The sequence below is a fragment of the Numida meleagris genome, chromosome 2 (genome assembly GCF_002078875.1).
Source record: "Numida meleagris isolate 19003 breed g44 Domestic line chromosome 2, NumMel1.0, whole genome shotgun sequence".
Classification (NCBI taxonomy): Eukaryota; Metazoa; Chordata; class Aves; order Galliformes; family Numididae; genus Numida; species Numida meleagris.
Genome location: NC_034410.1, coordinates 71577691 through 71586736, shown reverse-complemented (window position 1 = coordinate 71586736; position 9046 = coordinate 71577691).

Here is a 9046-nt window from a genome sequence, read left to right as displayed (position 1 = left end):
TGTTTGTGCTCATGGCAGCAAAGGACAGTTGGGATTTCCATCACAGGTCAAAACACTGATCTGCTAATCCAATGTGCTACTTCTGTCGGTAGTCAATACCAGCTGCTTCAGGGAAAGGAGACCCATGATAAACAATTATGGAATATAATGTACACAGAGACAAATTACCTTCCTAATCTTATCTACTTGTGGTGTGAATCAGACACTGTGAAAATTAAAATATGGAGAGAAACAGAGGAGAAGAGAATTGCTAGGGAGGACTGATTTATGGCAATAAGGAATCAGTAAAATCTGAATCTTTAATATATGTTATAGCATCATTTTATAACATTTAAAGAATGGACCCTAAAATCACAAGAATGTTTTATATCTTGCTTTTATTTAATTTTATTTGGTTTTAGGAATGTCCTGCTCTCAAGATGAGAATTTTACTTTGGGCAGGGGCTTTTTCCTTTCCACATAACTTGGAAGGACTTGCACAACAAAACCTAATGTTGCAATTAATTTCATGTACACTTTGAATGAGAATGATTGTTCAAGACTAAATTTCAGGAATTACATCAAGTAAAAATACTTTTCTCTGACTCCAGTCATTCTGAATAACAGAACAAGATTACATCTGCATATGAAAGAGTAAAGATTTAATGGAATGTACACGGGTATATGTTTTGCTCTGCACTAGCAGTCTGTTCAAGTGTGTTTTAATCTATTGTCCTTTAGTGTTTTGTACTGGATTAGTTAGAGAGAGGGAGCTGTGTAGCCAAAAAGCTGCTATACAAAAATGAATTTAGTTTGGATAACCCCAGTGATTGCAATGGTCACTGGATAGAAATCATCTGAGTTCAGTGAAGATACGTTTTGGAAAACAAGCACAAAATTTAAACTTTTGTTTGTGTAGTACAGTACAAGAGAAATCAAGATGCCTTGTGAATTTAAGGGTATCCTACAGAGGCAACATACGACTCATGTGCAAGTTTCTCTTTGTTTTTGTTGCTATGCTGTAACTTTCAAAACTGCCTGGTAGTTTTAATTTTAGTAGGAACTGGGCATCCAAATCTCAAAGGTGGCTCTGGAAAAAAGGTCAGCCAAAAATGTTTTCTTCCTTAGGTCTGAATATGCATCATATGTAGATGCTAAAGTCTTTTCACCTTACTAAAGTGAGGAAAGTCCTTCAAAGGCAAATAGACCTTGGCATCAATAAGCAGACCATTTCACAGTTTGTACCTAATGCAGCATAGCTACGTGTTACCACAGGACAATATGTTAGGCCTTGCTGATAAAGCAAAACGTATTACTAACAAACAAAACATTTAATGGGTGATTATTACTTTTAGTTTTCTTCCTGATCTAATTTCATTTATGTTACTCTGGAAAAAAACAATATAATTGGATTAATTATAGAAAGCACATTAAAAATGGGGAGAAAATTTATCAGTACTTATTGACTTTTTATTCTGTGTTGAACTTTCCCTGAAATTTTATGGGGCAAAGAGCGATTGTGCATTGCAACAAGCACGTTTCACTTACGGTCAGCTTCTGTTTTAACATTTCTTTTTAATCCCTTCTACTTTGTAGAATTCCCAAAGTTTATAATATAATGACTTTCTGTAGCCACTAACTGTTGTATAGTATTTATGAATTTCTTTTTGGAGTAACTGACTGAGCACTCTGTATCACTTTTCTGCAAAACCTTCTTGTGTTATGCACAATTGCTTTATATCAACTTCCATTTATTGTCTTTTAATGAGCTTTCAGTATTCTTGCCTCAGGTGTTTTGAATTCACATTCGAGTATTTCAGAGCAAGAGCTATATAGACAGAAGACAAAAAATAATAATAATAATCCAGGTTTCTTGATGCATGGAAGCTTCATAAATCAAACCTTAGTAAATTTGTCTTGGAGTATCAGCATGACTGAGAGCATTGTTCTCCCTCTTTTGTTCAGCCTTATCCCTTTGCAGGGTTTGGTCACGGAGCACTAGGTTATTGCAATTGCTGTCTTCTAATCTTACACATTTTAAATAGTCATTAAAATGAACGATGATACATTATGGACATGTCTAATTTAGGGAAACCTCAAAGAGCACATATTTTATGTGAAATAGCTGGCCACATCACAAAATGAGTTTTTAGTGAGCCCCACTTTAAGCAGCTTATCACATTTCAGGGAATCTCAGAATAGTCATTGAGGTACATCCAAAGGAGTAGATGAGACAAGAAGGAATGCTTTGATCTGTTTGAGATGAGTAAAAGCTGTGAAAAGGCTGTAAGTAGACAACAGGAATAGGAGTAAAAAATACAAGCTGGTGTTTGCTTGTGTGGTATTCTTTTGAGTCCTTTCTCTTGCAATTCAGTGACTTAAATGACAAGACTAATCTTCTCAGCCAATTGTAATTTACTTTTTATGTCTTTGGAAAAAATAGACAAACTAATTTAATAACTTTGATTACCTTCGTAACTAAATAGTATGAGAAAACGTCCTCTTTTATTAATAGGATGTAATCAGTGTATTGTTTATCTTGAACCTAAAATTTGGAATAGATCTTTTTTTGTCATCAACGCTGTCCTCAGCACAAGCATGGTTTCCACTGTGCATTCAGAGAATTGCTGCAATTAAGCTTTCAGTACACAATGAGGTTTTATCCACTTCTATCGTTCTCATTAGCAGCAATCTATTTCTCATACTCTGTTCATATTTTACCATCTTCATTTAGTCCACTATTCCTATGTGTACTAATTGCTAGACCAGAAATAATTTCTCTGTCACTGAGCGTTAGTTTGATTTCAGTCATGCCTTGAATATAGTATTGTAGATATATTAACAAAGTAAGGGACATTTTCTGCTGTAAGGAATTTACAGTAGAAAGAAAGAAAGGAAGAAACTTTATAAACACTGTACAGGGTTACAGAGGGATTATGTAATTTGTCCATATAAAACAGGAAATTGGTAGGAGTACTTAAAACTAAATTGAAGTCACCTGAATGCCATCTCTTTGATCACAGTTTTTGTTGGTTGTTGTTGTTTTTTCCATGCCTGTATCCTCCTGTTAGCTGTGAGACATATAACTGGCAGAGAAGCAGCAGAGGCAGAAAGGCTTCATGGAAACTGACTGCTGGCACTATTCTGATTGCTCACATTTCAGATTAGGGCTCTGTGCATAAGGTTTTCATTTTTTATAAATTAGTCATTAGAACGCTTTAAAATACATTGCTTTCTCCTGAATTTGCAAAATGTCTATAACTCAGTGATAGTCTGATACTCATAATATAATAAAATATATCCAGTGTGGTAAGAAGAGTAATACAGGAATATTATTTCTGAGCTTAATGATAATTCATGTAAATAGTTGCCTTTGTGTTCAGTATTCATACTTGCGTCCAGCTAATTTTGCTGCTCTATCATATTCAAACAAATGTATAGTTTACTATCCATTGTCAAGTCTTAATCCATCTGCATCTCCATCTACATCAATCCATTTTTCCATAAATTCAAAAAGCTAAATTCAGATAGTGGTAAGTAAATACACTCCAGCTAGAACTAGTATACCTTGGTTTATCTTTAGCTAAACCCTGTTCTCACAAAGGTACTCATGTCTATTTCCATAGGTTTATTTGATTATGAATTTCCCAAAGAGTATTGAGTTCCTTAACCTGAAGCTGAATATCATTTTTCCTTCATTATATAATCTTTCTGAATTCCACAGTATTACATTTTTGTCCAAAATATTTTCTGCAGTTCACCTGTGAAATAAGTTTTATCTTGAAATATTTCATGAAATATTTTATTAAAATCTAAATCATATATATGTAGGCCAGTACTGTGGATCAGCAGACAGTTTACAGAGAAGACTTATGTTCCAAACTAAGGAACAGACACTAGCAATGTCCAGCAAGGAGAACATCCTCCTCATGCTTTTAAGCACTCAGAATCTCTTTGTGGGATGCAGTATGATCAGTGTGCACTGGATTTGAAAGCAACAGCCTTGATAATGAATGACAGTCTCTTATCTGGACAACAATATATGGGATTTCAGAAGACTTTAATGCATATGTTAATGAGAGACCCGTGAAAACATGAATGTGGTTGCTTGCCACATTTGTGATCACTATAATGCTATCTCAGCTAAATGACTGAAAAGTTCATAGATAAACTTAGATTAACTCAGATTTTAGATTAAAGACAATGTGTTTTTTTGTTGTTGTTTGTTTGTTTTATATTGGTATAAAGTGTAGCTGAGTTTAAACATAATAATAATAATTTAAAAAAACCCACACATTTAACATTACATAATTTAAAATTAGAAATAGCCTAGAAAATGTGACATGAAAGTAATTCAAAATCACAAAATTAATAGAAATAATCCAATTTTTTTTATTTCCTTTTAGATTTGTGTCTCTGTGTACAGTCTGCTGCCATGAACACACAGAAACACAGAGTAAAAGATTAATTTTGTGGATAAATATTAACTTTGATGGAGAAGTGCTGCAATGTCAGACTTCTAATCATTCACTTTACCTTGCCAATAGCTACATTCTATTTGAGTCAGTTTGGAATTGGGTCACTTCTTTGATTTTTCTTATCTAAAGAAAACAGGGACAGATACAGTTGTTAGTATCCAAAGGCCTTAGAAGATGTAAGCATATGCTTGAAGTTGAAGTTATTTATGAGAGAAAAAGAACCAAAGTCAATATAAAGCATTTTATTGGAATATATCTCTATCTGGAGTACCTTTTTAGTGTATCCTTAAACCGGATTTTTCTAAAATCCTAGGATGCTATTTAAAGAAGTACAAACAAGAATTATGCATCACTAGAGAAAACAAAAAGGCAGGTAAACTTAGATCAAATTAAATAAATTACATCTTTGAGAGTGTGTGCTCAGTATTTGGAAGGTTGTAACCTTGAATGCCAAAGAATGGATGGATTTATAAAAGTGATGGATAATTTAACAGTCTGTAGTAACATTGATTTTGTGCATGCTGAGAAAGTGGTAATGAAGTTTCATAGTTCAAATATAAGTTGATCATCCCATCTGTCAGTTTGGACTCTTTCCTACTACAAAAAAATACACTAGGTCCCTATCCTTTTCCTCCTCTTTCAAATGGGTTGTAACCTTCCTTGCAGCATCCCTCCCTACTCTGACAATGTTCCTATATTCCTTCCATCTGGCCAAACCCTTTTTACAGGTTCTGCAAACTTTCTTCTTCCATTTGAGTTTTTCCAGGAGCTCCTTGCTCATACATGCAGGTCTCCTGTCACCTTTGCCTGATTCTTACGCATTAGGATGCACCCTTTTTGAGCTTGGAGGAAGTGGTGCTTGAATGTTAATCTTGCAGTTCAGGGATGAAGAAAGCTATGTATTATCTTAAAAGAAATTCAGATTTGGATGAATTTATTTTAAATCTGTATGAACTTAAGGTTGGAAAATTGTAATAGAGTTTCACCAGTCTAAAAGCTCGTATAGGTACTTTTAGGTTAGTTCTTCAATAAGTTCCAATGTAGGAGATTCAGTTGTTAAACTACAACTTTTGTTAAACTTCATATTTGTGTACTTATCGCCGAGTAAGTGCCTATAACCAATGATATCTGATTAAGGGGAAGTAGTTTTCATCCACAGAGTTCAATGAAAATAACTACCAGTAATAAATAAAGCTGAATTCCACCACACATGACAATGAAAATGTGTTGTTTCACTAAGACTTAGAGATTAGATGGTTTACTATGTGAGTTCCTTCACTCTCTCTAATGGATTCTGATTGTAGATTAGCAATGGGTACTTAACTGAATATTTATTATAGCTAATATGGGAAAGTTTACTTCAAAAACAGAATAAATACTGAATAAAGGCTTGAGCTGTAATCTGTGCTTTGAGCATACTGTGACCCTTGCTGAGAACTCTGTTCAGAACATTCCTTTGTCCAGCATTGCCACAAAAACAGTTTCCTACAACTCACAGTCAACTGGGTTAGTTGCAGGTCAGTGAAACACAGAATGGGGACTTCATCCTGTTGTGTTTACTCTTTAACAGCAATGACTTTGTGGCCTTTTTTCCTTAGAGATGATTACCTGAAAAAAAAAAAAGAAAAGAAAAGAAAGAAAAAAAAGAAAGACTACTTCCCCGCTGAGAATTCCAGACTGTTTTTATTGAAAATATTATCTATATGAATAAGATCTATATCTGAGCTGTAGATTGTATTTCAAAAGCCAGTTAAAATTTGGGATAGATTTATTACTTCACTATCAGTTTGATGCACCTTTCAAGCAGATACTCAAGTCCTGGTGCACTTAAGAGATGATCATGGCTAAAGGAGGTGTCCTGAAGGAAAAACATTCTTCTTCAATGCTTCGGAGCCATTACGCAAGCAGAAACACCATAGACTCCACATACATTCTGATAACAACTCACTTAAGCTCCCAACAATGCAGTAATATTATGGGAATGAAGTGATAATTTTCTTTCTGGCTCAGACTCTGTTGACACTAACATATGGAACTGTAACATCATGAATTCTCACTCTCTGAGTGGTTAAGAGACGAACTTGTGGCTAACTGTTGACTAACGAAAGAAAACTGTAACAATCTTGTGAAGGCCTCAGAACAAAAACTGCACTGTAATGCTTGTGAAAGTTGCAGAAAAAACACATATTATGCAAGTACAATGGAGAAGTCAGGAGCTAGTCCTCTTGCTAAAGGTCGTTTCTGGTCCCACCCCCAACGACCTTCACGACCACCATGCAAAGGAAGGAGCACAGCCAGTACTGCATGTGCATGGCAAGTGATACTGGACACTCTCCACCTGGTAACAGCTCCTGGCCCAATTGGTAGGGACCATCATCTGGCATAAAAGGCATTGCCAATCCCACAGCCAGTAGCTCACGCCCCACCACATCCTCAATCACTCCTGAAGAAGAGGATTAATGAGGATTAATGAAGAAGAGGACTCTCAGGATGTCTGTCAGCGGTTTACGGGCGTTTGGCCCGGTTCCATGACAAAGGGGATGGGGGACCCACGGGCCCACGCCCCGGGAAAAAGGGAAAAGGGGAAAAGGGTAAGGAGATGGGCCTAAGAGCAAAGAAACAGCGGCAACAATCTGAGGAGAAACAAACTAATTTACTAAATAAGATATCAGAATGCAAAACAACGCACTATAAAACAATGTAATTACAATTTAAGCTGATAAATGCAATACAGAGAGAGAGAATGTCCCAAAATCAAGGTAGGCCTTACTCTACTACCGACGATAAGACGGCTGGAGAGCGAGGTGCTGCCAAGACGAGAGACGACGGAAAAAGAGACGAGGTCTCATGATCTGCAAGTTTTTATACTGCTGAGTTAGAGAGGACAGTCGAAGGGTTAACTATTGCATGGGGCTGGGGTAAGTAGAATGTAAGGCAAGATAAGAAAAAGAACTCGGCGAAACTCCATTATCAGCAGGGACCAGTACAAGGAACCGACCGAAGGCAGAGTGACTCTGCAAAGTAGCAGTGGGGTGAAAAGGGCCGAGTGATGAAGATGTCGAACCTTCATCCAACGACCACCAGGTGGAGGGAGGAAGACCTCGAGCCTTCATCCAACGACCACCAGGAGGAACTACAACGCATGCGCTGGAGGGACGGACCATATGCAAAGGAATTCCCAGGAAGTGATGAATATGTAGATGGGTCCTGGGAAACCTGCTGAATATGTAGATGGGTCCCGGGAAACCTGCTGAATATGTATAAGCTTGGCTTTTAAATACCTAACATTTCTGCCCATGGTTATGCGAGTTTGGTAGGGCGGTGACCCCCCTTGCATCCGGTGTGGGCGCAGCACCGTAATAAACATACCTGCTTTATAACCTAATCTCGGGTTATGGAGTTTGATTCCGCAAATCACTGTGAGCTTTTATCTTTTCCCTCCGGCTGGAAAATGATAACAGAGGAGCAAAGTGCAGTGGGGAATATAGTAGTCCTTCTCTTCTGAGAACCAGGTACATTCACTACATGATGTTATGATGTGGAGTACCAATAACCGAAAATCATAAAACCATGACAATGTCATAGGATCTGCAGTGGTGACTTGTTCTTTCCTTTGCTTTTTTTTTCTCTCTCTCCTTTTCTTCTCTTTTCTTTTTCCTCTTTTGTTCTCCCATCTTTTAATAAATAAAGACACACTCTTGCTCAATCAACACTTTGACTGCCTTCCAAGTCTTAATTCTGAGGGACTGGGACCAATATAATGAACCACAGGCTGCTTCAGATTGCAGCAAGTACCTACAGCATCTTTTCCCCAATTCACATTACATAGCCAGGAAGGTTAGCTAGATGGGATGAAAATTTGCCCTGTGGCAGGACTTTTTGTCTGCTGTACTCCTGGTATGATACACCTTTAGCCAATTGCACCAAACATTAATAAGTCTCAGGGTATGGGATATGCTGCCAGCACAAAGGCTGTTGAAGAAAAAGTGAGGTGAAAGACATCACTGACCAAAATTCAGTCTGGTAGAGTTGGTTCATTTCTGGTTTATGGAAGATCTCTAAGGTACTTATGAGCATAAATGTGACTCATTCATAAGGGGCATCTACCTTGACAAACACTGGTTTCCAAACATAATTATCAAAACTATAAAGTAGCTTAAACTTACGTTTTAATAGCTGTTTTTTTTTTCCCTGCGAATGAGTGAGAAGCTGTCAAAAGATAAAGTATTCTTTTCTCGTTAAGCACCTTCTGCCCTCAGCCGTTTCCAATGGTGATAGGTCAAGTTGCCTGCGAGCTATTTTTTGTTCAGTTCCTCCTGCGAGTTCCCATTCACTTTGAGAAGCATTAGGTAAAGTGAGTGGCACATGAATCAAAGACAGAATGTATGTCAGGCACTAGGAGTTCCTCAGTCCAATACAGTGAAAAGAACAGTGACTGTCAGTGTAACAAAGCCGAAAGTGTGGCCCTCTTTCACCTGCCTTCTAGACAGGCATGAACAAGGCAGAAATTTAAAACATTTGTTCATGTAATAAGTAAAAGGGTGAGGTTTGTTAATCAAATCATTCTGTTATTGATTCTCTTAGGTTTT